Source organism: Sardina pilchardus, chromosome 5, assembly GCF_963854185.1.
Source record: "Sardina pilchardus chromosome 5, fSarPil1.1, whole genome shotgun sequence".
NCBI lineage: Eukaryota > Metazoa > Chordata > Actinopteri > Clupeiformes > Clupeidae > Sardina > Sardina pilchardus.
Genome location: NC_084998.1, coordinates 22717093 through 22729071, shown reverse-complemented (window position 1 = coordinate 22729071; position 11979 = coordinate 22717093). Strand labels below are relative to the sequence as shown.

The 11979-nt window shown below is 48.8% G+C and overlaps 1 protein-coding gene across 3 annotated transcripts in view; it reads right to left on the bottom strand.

Moving 5' to 3' along the window:
• dacha (dachshund a) overlaps positions 1-11979 on the bottom strand; it is a 167288-nt gene that overhangs the window by 110239 nt on the left and 45070 nt on the right. The window lies entirely within an intron of this gene.

The window sequence follows — 11979 nt, the reverse complement described above, 5'->3', positions numbered from 1 at the left end:
GCCATGGGCTGACCTTGAGTCCTGATCTTTCATTTTTTTTTTTGTTTTGTTTGTTTCTGTAGGAAGGGTGAGTTAGTGGGTGAGGGGGGCGGCTAGGTGTGGGCAGAAATGGTGTGCCATCATAAAGCCGGTTCCTGACAGAAAATAGGTAATTTTTGGCCTCTCTCCGTGAGTCTGAGTGGAGGGATATTAGCCATATGTGATTCATTTGCAGCGCTATGCTTCAATTAATCTGGCCAGGGTGGCAGGCGCCAGCTTTCGGCCCTGTGCCACCTGAAAAAGAAAGGGAGGAGAGAGAGAGAGAGAGAGGAAGAGGGAGGAAGAGAGAGAGTGGGAGGGAAGGAGAAAGAGAGAGCGAGGGAGGGAAAGAGAAAGGAAAAGAGAGAGAAGAGTGATGGCCAAAGACACTGGGCTTCAGAGGTAGGAGAGGCCAAAGCGATCTCTCTGATCAATAGACTTTTACATCATCGCTCACCGCAAGCCTACTCTCTCTCTCTTACGCTCTCTTTCACTCTCTCTCATCATTTCTCTCTCTCTCATCGTCTTCTCTTTTCCTCTCTCTCTCTCTCTCTCTCTCTCTCTCTCTCTCTCTCTCCCTCTCTCTCTCTCCCTCCCTCCTTCCCTCCCTCCCGTTCACTCACTCGCTCGCTCACTCATTCGCTCGCTCGCTCGCCCGCGCACCCTCCCCTGCTGCTGCTGCTGCTGCCGTTACCGCTGCTGTCCTGGCAAGGGCACTCTCTCTCTCTCTCACCTCGCAATAGCTTTCCTCGGCAAACAAGAGGAGGCCGGGCAATCCGAATAAACGTCCCTGCAAACAACCACACGCAAACGGGGGTGGGGAGCGCGCGCGCGTGTGTGCTTGTGTGTGTGTGTGTGTGAGAGAGAGTGTGCATGTGTGTGTGTGTGTGTGTGTGTGTGTGTGTGTGTGTGTGTGTGAGTGGTGCACAGGGAAGGTTCGGGGCCCAAATTGCCATTTCAGCACTACTGGGTCGCTTGCGTTGGAAAAGCTGCCACGGCCCCTATGGCCTCTCGAACGCTTTTTTTTTTCACAGTGGCAAATGGATGAAAAAAAAAAACAGATAGAGGGGGGGGGGGGGGGGTGAAACTATCTCCCTGAATACAAACTAAGGCACATAAGTAATTACAGCATGGATGGCAAAGTCTAATTTCATAGCAATTAGCGGATGACTTATCATTAGCCCAATCTTAACCACGCATCACTCAAAAAAGGCGCCCCATCCACCAACAGAGCAGCGGGGTAGATTAAAAAAAAAAAATCATAGAAAAAAGAAAAGTGACAGGGATTGCCGAGTCTCCGTGCCGTGGATGTCGAACAGATTCCTCAAAAAATGAAAAAAAAAAAAAAACGAGCTTCCTCAAAAAAAAAAAAAAAATCTTTGTGATCTTCGAAACGCCGAATTAGACGAGCGCACTGTCGAGAGATACGATGAGAAGAGGAAGCAGAACGCGGATGATGGCAGAAAGAAGAGAAAAAAAACCCTCGCCGAACAACAAAACTTTCCCTCCCCTTGAGCAGAGCGTCGGCTTGCCTTGCACTTCTCCTGCACTCTGATTGGCCCTTCCCTTTCAAAGTCCGTCTCCGTGAGCGACCCGGGGCCCTTCTGTCACTGCCACTAAACCCACCATTCTTAAATCAATTAGAACATATTTGGACCAATTCGAAACAATCAATCATATAGGAAGTGCATAAATTGGAAGCAGAACAAGAGAGAGAGAGAGGGGGGGGGGGGGGGGGAGAGGTGGGGAGAGATGGTGGATCGTAACATGTGCGGGAGTGGTTCCACATGTGCCAAAGGAGGAGAATCAGAAGAGGAGGAGGAGGAGGAGGTGGAGGTGGAGATGGAGGAGGTGGAGGAGGAGGTGGAGGAGCGGGGGGCCTCTCGCTGTCCAGGACCCCTGACTGGTCCTAATTACTCTCTCCGTGCTGCTTTCCTCTCCCCCTGCGAGCAGCAGGAGACCGGGCTACGGATGCGAACTTCACTGGGGTTTTTAACCTGGCCCATAAAGCTATATGGAGGGTACTGCTCCGCGCCACGTGGTGCTTTCTTGCCTTCTCTGCCCGACCCATTCTGCTTCCTTAGACCTCCACTCTAACCCCCCACCCCCCCTCTACCCCCCCCCCCTTCTCGATCGTTCACTCTGCTGTTTAACTTAACTGTGAATTTATACTGCTGTGAAGTATGCTGTTAAATGTTTTGGGCTTTAACACAGGTCCTTGTAAGCGCACTGAAAGAGCCAGATACGAGCCGAGGAACTGTATTAAACCTCTTACGCTGTAAGTCAAACAGATGGGGCCTTTTGCCTAAGTTATTTCAGGTTGACGTGGTATTGTGACTGTAGTCACATTAGGTTTTGTAACTTGTTTTATGTGCTTGTTACTTCGGTTATGGCGGAGCGTACAACGGAGCACTAAGGAAGGTCAAGCCGTGTCTCTTGCCAGCGTTTATCTCTTCACTCTTATCCTTCTCTCCCTCTTTTCTTTCGCTCGCTCTCCTGCTCTCTCGCTCTGTCGCTCTCTCCGTCCCTTCTTGCTCCACCTCCGCTGCTTTGCCCTTCTTGTCCACTGTGTAACCTTAAGGCTAGTGCAAGCGCAGCAACCCCTAGCAATCCAGTTACAGCAGCCCATAAATGAGCGCCATGCTCTTCCCTCTCTTTTCAGCAGAGGCAGGCTTTATGGAAATTAGAACCATCTCTCTCTCTCCCTCTCTCTCTCTCCTCTCCTCTCCCTCCCTCTCTCTCTCTCTCCCTCTCACTCTATCTCCCCCCTCTCTCTCTTTCTCTCTCTCTCTCTCTCTCCCTCTCCCTCTCTCCCTCCCTCTCTCTCCCTCTCTCTCTCCCCCCATCTCTCTCTCTCTCCCTCTCTCTCCCTCTCTCCCCCCCCCTCTCTCTCTCTCTCTCTCTCTCTCTCTCTCTCTCTATCTCCCTCTCTCCCCCTCTCTCTCTCTCCCCCCCCCCTTCTCTCTCTCTCTCTCTCCACAGACACTGGCTCAGGTGTAATGTCACCGCACTTTAAGTCTATGTAAACAGCATTATCGCCGGTGAGAGCGCGCCACGGCCGACCCCTGTGAGTGCTCTCTGCAAGGTCAGGGTGGGCACGTAGGGGACTACAGCCAGACTGGGGGGGTGGGGGGGATTATATGCAAAGGGGACAAGTGTTGTGCATGTTCTGCATGTACCTATGCCCTGCTTGAGTGTGTGTGTGTGTGTGTGTCTGTGTGTGTGTGTGTGTGTGTGTGTGTGTGTTTGTGTGTGTGTGCATGTGTGTGTTTGTGTGAATGTTTAAGAGTCCTCCTCTGTGTGTCAGCCGAATAGGTGTGTGTGTGTGTGTGTGTGTGTGTGTGTGTGTGTGTGTGTGTGTGTGTGAGAGAGAGAGAGAGAGAGAGAGAGAGAGAGAGAGAGAGAGAGAGAGAGAGGAGAGAGTCAGTGCTAAATGGCCTGCTGCGGACAGCTCCACTGGGACTCCTGGAGGACAGCTGCAGAGCCATTAGCCAGGTGGAGGAGTGACTTTCTATCCTCACCTGAAAAACACCGCCATACACAAGCACACACACACACACACACATGCACACATGCACACACACACACACACACACACACACACACACACACACACACACACACACACACACACACACACACACACACACACACACACACATACACACATAAACAAGCAAACACACACACACACACACACACAGCCTAGTTTCTCTACACACGTTCACACTAAAACTACACTAGCCCATAAAAGCAGTCACACACACATAGCTCAGTGTGTAACACACATGCATACAACCCCATTTCCAAAGAACTGGAGTGCTGTGTAAAATGTAAATGAAGAAGAATTCTATGCTCTATATTTAATTAGCAATGGTGCAAATAAAACATATACATTGAAATTTGGAAATTTGTTTTTATTTGAAAAATATATGTTCATTTTAAATTTGACGCCAGCAACACATTTCAAAAAAGTTTTGACAGGGGCATGTTTACCACTGTATTTACCACTGAACCCCTTCTTTCAACAATAGTGAATGTTTTGGGAACTGATGGAAATGATGTCCAATTATTGCATAGAATGATAGGATTTCAGCTGCTCAACAGTCTGGTGTCTTCTTAGTCATGTACTCCCTACCACGATGCACTCAATGTTACAGGCCATTTCAGCACTAAAATGATATGTGCAGAATGCTGTTCGGCACCTTTTCCTGAAATGTTCAAGGTTTTATACAAAAAAACGTCTGGATGGCAGCATATGTTGCTCAAAACCTGTCTACAGCGTTATTATACCGTTCCAGATGTGCAGGCTGCCCATGCCATAGCTACTACCGTAATGCACCCCAAACCATCATGGATGCTGGCTTTTGAACTGGGTGCTAATAACAAGTTGGATGGTCCCTCTTCTCTTCAGCCCAGAGCAAAGTTCATTCATTATGTTTTTGTCTTTGCATGGTAGGCTACTTAGTTAACCAGTATGTGCGGTCATATAGATAATGGTTAAATAATCCTGAGCCCATACCATGATTTTCTTTACATAAACTTTTAGAGCCTTTTGTTGCCTTTTTTCAGACTTGTTGCTGACATAATTCAGAATAAGCTTATATTTCCAAGAAATATTCAAATGTGTTAGTTACAACATTTGATATGTTGTATTATGCAATTTTTGCATCAAACTACTAGACTACAATTTCTCTCTCTACTTCTCTCTCTCTCTCTCTAGCTCTCTCTCTCTCTCCACAGACACACTCCTGACATCAGCATCTAAACGCTGCTTTACTCCTGAACACCCCACTTTGGATTAAAAAAAAAAATGCCTATGTGTTTCATCTGGGTCCAGGAGCACTTGTGTGACACAATGCACGTTTCTTTCCTTTTTTGTCCCTTCTATTTTCTCTCTTCCCTTTTTCTCTTGGTGTCTTTTTTTCTCTGGCGAGGGGGTTAAACTCGGGGGCCCTTTCCTCACACACTGACAGCCTGAATGGCTGCTGGGATCATTTGCTGCCATAGCGACAGAGGGGGGGCGACGAGTAGGATTTCAGAGAGGGGGGGGGGGGGGTTCGGAGGGGGGGGCCGGGGGTGGCACAAAAGCACCTCCAATTAAATGTCAATAATTTAGCGGAGCCTTTGAACTGGTCTCCGGCCCCTGTTTACCACGGCTTTTGCTAACACTGGAGCATCATTGTCTCGTTATCATCCGAGCAGTGGGAGAGAACTGAAGAGACACCGAGAGAGGGAGAGAGAGAAAGAGAGAGGAGGAGGGGGGGCAGAGAGAAAAAGAGGGAGGGAGGGAAGGGTGAGAGAGATAGAGGAAAGAGAGAGCAAGAGAGAGAGAGAGGGGTGAAAAGGAAAAAGAGGACAGTGTTAGAGTTACCCAGAGAGAATGGATTGGTGGCATTGAGACTGCTGAATGCAATAGAAGCAAGCGAGGGTATCTGCTGAGGAGAAAAGACAAAACAAAGTGACAAGAAGAACGGAGGAGGGAGCATATGCAGTGAGAAATGGAAAAGAATTCCCATGGAATTGGGGGATGGACAGAAAAGAGACAGACAGAGAGAGAGAGAGAGAGAGAGAGAGATGGAATGGTATGTTCCAAATGTCTTAAACGAGGCAGCCAGATCAGATGGGAATAAGGTATGGTCTATACCAACACTGGGATTTCCTGTTGACTGTAAATACTATTATGATTGCACCAGCAACATTCACATATGTTCACACTACTACACACAGACAGAGCTTTTGGCTGAGCTGCACTCTGTTGTTCATCACTAGGTTCGCTTAAATCAGGCATAATTCACTTGCTAAATCTCTGATCATTTAGAAAATCAGCAGACGTTTATTTTGGATTAACACTTGCATAATGTAGATATTCACATGACTAATGGATTAAAGTAATTAGTAACAAAGCAATAATGAAAATCACCTACTTCAACTGTTTTCTAATTTTATGTGACTCTTTGGAGGGGCAGGTGTAGCAGAGCCAAAAGGGGACAGTGCTCAGGAATTTACATTTAAAAAGCAACAGCTTTTACAGCCCAGGGAATAGCACACACACACACACACACACACACACACACACACACACACACACACACACACACACACACACACACACACACACACACACACAGAAGGGCTAGAAGGCTTAGCGGAGCGCCTCCCTCTCGTAGTGTACAATGTCTGTGCCACCTCTCTGACCTCCAGTCAGTATGCGCGGTATAAAGGGGGCACTTGCCGTGAACGCCAGAGACAAGTTCATCCCCGCCGAAAAAACACACAGACAGTTTTCTCTGCAAACAGAGGCGGAGGGGCTGACCACGCGGATTAGGTAAACCTCCACCTAACCCCTCCTCAACCTCCACCCCCCCCCACCCCCGACCTCCCTGCACAGGGTCCCCAACGCCCCACCACGAAAAAACTCTAAGAAACCAGAAGCCTCCGATTTCCTGCCCCACGGTCCAGGCCAAGCTTTTACATCTTTGTTTACAGAGATTCCCTGCTTATTATAAAATGATTTCGACTGGAAAACACATGTAGATCAGGTCAGGAATATTAGCAGGAGCACCGTCCAGCAGACTGGGAGGTTTTCAGCAGCTGGGGGGTCAGCATTGGGGGGAGAAAAAAAAGAAAGAGAAAGAGGAAAAAAAACAACAATGGCTATATGAAAAGAAAATAGCACGTAGCGTAGCATAGTGAAGAGGGGAGGACGGCTGTGTGGAACACTGTTGTGCTTTTACATAAAGCAATTAAGGCCGTGTGTTGTTGTTGTGTTAAAACAAAACGAGAAGAAAGAAAGGAGGGGATGGAGGGAGGGAGGGAGGGACAGAGAGGAGGTAGAGGAGTGTTGGGGTTGAGAAGGTGGAGGGGTTGGGGTTGGGGGGGGGGGGGGGTTGGGTGGAAAAAGATGCAGTGGCTGCACAATCTAAACATTGGCTGGCCGGTGTTTTTCTTACAAAGCCTGCTTTCGGAGAGATTTGAATTTAATTGATTCCTTTTTAAACAAATACATTGTTGGAATGCCAGTAATGAGAGAGGCCACAGGCAGGTCACCGGGCAGGCCGGCCACAGGCTGCAGGAGAGGAGAGGAGCGGAGCGGAGAGGAGAGGAGAGGAGAGTGCCCTGGACCTGGGAAGGGACACCACCAGATGGGGGGGGGCTCTACCATCAGCTCTATGTCAGTGGTGCATGAGCTTTACTCTGAGACAGACACACACATAAACACAAAAATGAACACACACACACACACACACACAAAAAACACACACACACACACACACACACACACACACACACACACACACACACACTCACATACACAGACAGAGACAGTGAGCTAATCCACGCGGATGAACGGGTGAAGGGTCGCAAGGTCAAAGGGTCAATGGAAGACAGGTTCCGAGGTGGACCTGAAAGGAAACATTCTGGAGTCTCTGAGTTTCAGCAAGGGCCTGTGAACTCGATCTGGATGATTAGGGGTTGTACACACTGCCTTTGTGTGTCTTGAAACATCATAGTTCAATTCACTGTTCCTACATGGCACTCGCTCATGGTTCCTAATACTCCAGCATCAGAGACAGTGATCCCAACCCCGAGCATCCGCATCAACGTAGGCCAGCAAGTGAATGTTCAGCCTTAATCTAGAGCTGGCATGACACTGAACTCCTGCTGCTACACATTTGCTATTTGGTAAGGTGCTCCTGTTTAAAAAGCACGCTTGCTTTGGCCTGCTAAATAGTTTCAGGGAAGGACATGTTTAATTTCATAAAATATCTGGCACCTGACTCAGCTTTATGGTTGTTGTAACGCATACACACACACACACACACCACACTCACATATGGTCAAACACACACACACACACACACACACACACACACACACACACACACACACAAACACACACACACGGAGCTCCTTTATTAAATTAACTTTTCAAACATTCTGCCAAAACCATTCATAATAGACCAGGAAATGAATGCGTCCCCATAAGCTGCTGGTGCTGGGTTTCCAGGTTTGTAAGGCAGCACGGCCACAGGTCAAGGACCATCCGAGTGTAACCAGCCGCTCACAAAAAGCCCACCTGTGTCTTCCACCAGTCACACACACACACACACACACACACACACACACACACACACACACAGACACACACTAAGTCCTGGCCCTGGGCACTGGGCGAGTCATTTTGCTTTTGTCCCTCCCTATTTAGGTTCAAGGGCAGCACCCAGCTCCACTGTGATCCTACACCACTGTAAAATAATACAACATGCATTATTCACGCTAACATCATGAAGCAGTTCCAAACAGGCTTGCAGACAGGCACCTATAAAAACGATGACCAAACAGAGGGACGGGGGGGTCCTGAATTATTAAACCTGCCATCAGCTGCGTTTCAGGGGAAGGGAGAGCTGGCCACAGGATATTTTCACAATGGGCAGAACACTGTTGGCGCGCAGCAAAACACCCACTAACAGTGTGTCAAACAGACCTTAACACCAGCGGGCCAGACCCAGTCACGTGGGTGCCACTGAAATGGCCGTGTCCGAAGAGCACAAACTGATCTGCATTGTGTTTTATTCAACACCATTAAAGGTCAACATAAAAAGTTGAAACTATGCCATAAAATGTTAGTTTAAAAAAAAAAAGACATTTCAAAACAAGGTGCTTTGAAAGCAACAACTGGGCACCACTCTTTGTGTTTTTGGGGACAGAGGAGAGAGAGAAGAACATCTCAACAGGAGCTCAGTTCACAGTTCAAGAGTGAGTGTTTAACGTCCTCCTGTCCACCGTCAGAGAAAAGGCCCCGGGGCCACGGCACAGGCCCCCACTGTGCAAACAGCACTGGCCCCACCAAAGCCACGATGACAGCCCATTTCTCCAGCCCCATTTGCCCCAGTCGGAGGAGGAGCCCTCGCTCTCTCCCTCTCTTTCCCTCTCTCTTTCTGTCTCTCTCTCTCTCCCTCTCTCTCTCTCTGTTATTTATGGCCAGCGATACTGCGAACCATCACAAAGGCCACTGATCCCTCCCTGACACCAGTGACACACCAAATCATCCCACCAGCGGCTAAAAGACAGAGCCACGAAAGCTGCAGAGGAGAATAAAAAAAAATCTGTGTGTGTGTGTGTGTGTGTGTGTGTGTGTCTGTGTGTGTGTGTGTTTGTGTATGGGAGACTGAGAAAGACAGATAGAAAGATAGAGAGTGAGAAAGAGTGAAAGAAAGAGAGGGAGAGTGAAAAGAGAAAATCAGTGAGACAATTTTTTTTAAAAAGAACTGAGAGAGAGAGAGAGAGGGAGAGAGACTCAAAAAACAAGAGCAAAAACGTCTTCATTAATCCACCTTATTACATTAAGCAGATGGCCGTGCAGCTCTTCAGAAGGGAGCCCTAAACGAATAAATAAACAAATGCGAGAGAAGTATTGTTTTTGCTGAAAGTTGGCCAGAGGGGGCTGCGCGGAGCGAACGCGTCGACAAAAGAGCACAACAGCCGGAGCATGAAATCGGAATGGGGGGTTGTGGGAACAGAGAGGGGTGAGAGAGAGGCTCCCCTCTTATTGTTTTCATTGTCTGGGTTCAGGGGCTGTGGAATGAGAGGCAGAGAGAGGGAAAGAGAGGGAAAGAGATAGAGAGAGAGAGTGAGAGAGAGAGAGGGAGACAGAGAGAGAGGGGAGAGGGGCGTCGTGCAAAAAAAAAGAAGACAAACACTCTAAAATTCGGAGTAAACTTTTAGTCACGCACGGCACGGAGATGAATTGCAGGTATCCATTTGGGCCCCTAGCTGCTGGACATAGGTAACAGCCGGGACAGGGAATGAGGGATGAGCGCAGAGAAGGAATGAGAGAGAGAGAGAGAGAAGGAGGGAGGGAGGGAGGGAGCTTTTATAAGCAAAGGTGCTCTTTAGGTCGTCCACAGTCCCCCTCGGTGAGAGGCTGACTCCCTCACCCTGTCGAGCCCTCAGCCCTCCCTACTTCACACGCCCGCCATGATTCACATCAGAGGCCTGGGAATAGGATCTGACTCACCCTGGATCTCTCTCTGCCACACACACACACACACACACACACACACAATCACAAATGGGCACGAACACACGCACACATACGCAAACACACGCAAACACACACACACAAACACACACAAACACACACAAACACACACATACACACACACGCACACACACACACACTCACTTGCACACACGCACACACACACACACACACACACACTCACTCACTTGCACGCACACGCACACGTACACAGTGGGGACATCAACTGAATACCAGCTCATTAGGGAACCCTCAGTCATCCCAGCGTGCAGTTCCACACAAATGGAGACATGTTCGCATACAAACACACACACAGATCTGACAAGGGACCTCATTGCAGCTGCCGCTAACTGCTTCAACAGAAAGACTAAAATGCTGCTTGCTTCCTTACAGTAAAGCCCTTTCAGATTCACCTGCAAACTTGGAGCTGAGGTCTGGACCCACCAGTGAAGGAGGGAGAGATTCTGTAAAATATACACATACCACTGTGACAGTGGGGAACTTTGAAAAACGACAGAACAAAAAAAATCTTAGATTTTTACTGTTGTTACCACAGAAATCGACTGTTTCAGAGTGTACGGCGCAGAGTCACATGCAGTCACGACACACGAGTACGCTCGGAGGCTCGCGCTGGAAAAGCCGCCGATCGTTCGTTCCCTCGCTCACTTCCTGTCGAGACTTAAACAAACTTCTCCATTCAGTAAGCCGAATTGACAACGAAAAAGAGCGGGGTGAGGGGGGTGAGTGAGGGGGGGGGGGGTGAGTGAGTGGGTGGGGTGGGTGGTGGAAAAAAAAAGTGAATTATTAAATTTTACAGCTCATTACTCAAACAAAAGCGGAATAGACTTTGGTGGGAGACGGATTAGGGATGAAATGAATCCAGTGATATATTGTGCGGCTATTATCGGGCCAGTTATCTGGATGGTGCGATAAGTAAATAAGCATCGTTGAAACACCCCCAGGGACGTGGAATCAAAATGGGCACGATTAACATAATCTCTCGCTCTCTCTTTCTCTCTCTCTCTATCTCTATCTCTCTCTCTGAACTCTCTCGCGGAGTTTGTCAGCCGCTAACTCCGGCAGTGCAAGTGGGACAGTGGAGTTAAGTGAAATTACAGCAGCGAGCCCATCAGCGCTCTGATAACATAAGGGCCCTTCCTGTACGTGACAGCCGAGTGTTCCACCCGACTTCTGTCTGTCGGCGACGCCGGGAAAGCGTCAAGTCTCTTTTACGCCGCGCTCGGTGAAAGTCCATTATTCCTGCATGAGAGGGAGAGAGAGAGAGAGAGAGAGACGTCGACGGTGAGGCATTGATAGCGAGCGCAGGAACGAAGCGTATTTGTGCTCCACGAGGCAGCAGCCCGTGAGGCTTGTCAGCATTAATAACGTTTGAGGAATGAATGGTTAATGATTAATAGATGTGTCACTGGAGGCCCTGGCCCTCACAGGAAATGGGTTAGTTGTCCAGGAGATGCATACAGAAGTTACTTCAGCGAGGGAGGGGGGGGGGCAAAAAAATGAGAGTTCTAACAACAGGGCAGGGTTAGCTGTTCGGAAAGATAAAAAAAAAGAGTTTCAACCGGTGTTGTGAAAAGCTTATCAACTGGGGGGGGGGGGGGGGGGGGGTTTCTCTCCTTTTTATGGGTGTCGAAAGAAATGCCAGTGCGCTTTAACGTCGGTGACCTTTCACAGACGACGCGGCGCACATCCAGGGAACGCGGCGAGACACCCTTTATCTGGAGCGCCGAGGCGACGTGTGCTCGTCTCGCCCCTGTAGAACGCTGATCATGGGGCTTTAAGAAAGGACAGAGAGCGAGAGAGAGAGAAAAGGAACCTTAACCTCGCAGAACCCTGAGCTGGCCTTGGGCCGAGAGGACACCCGCATGAGGAAGCAGCCTTCCATGTACTGGGCTAAA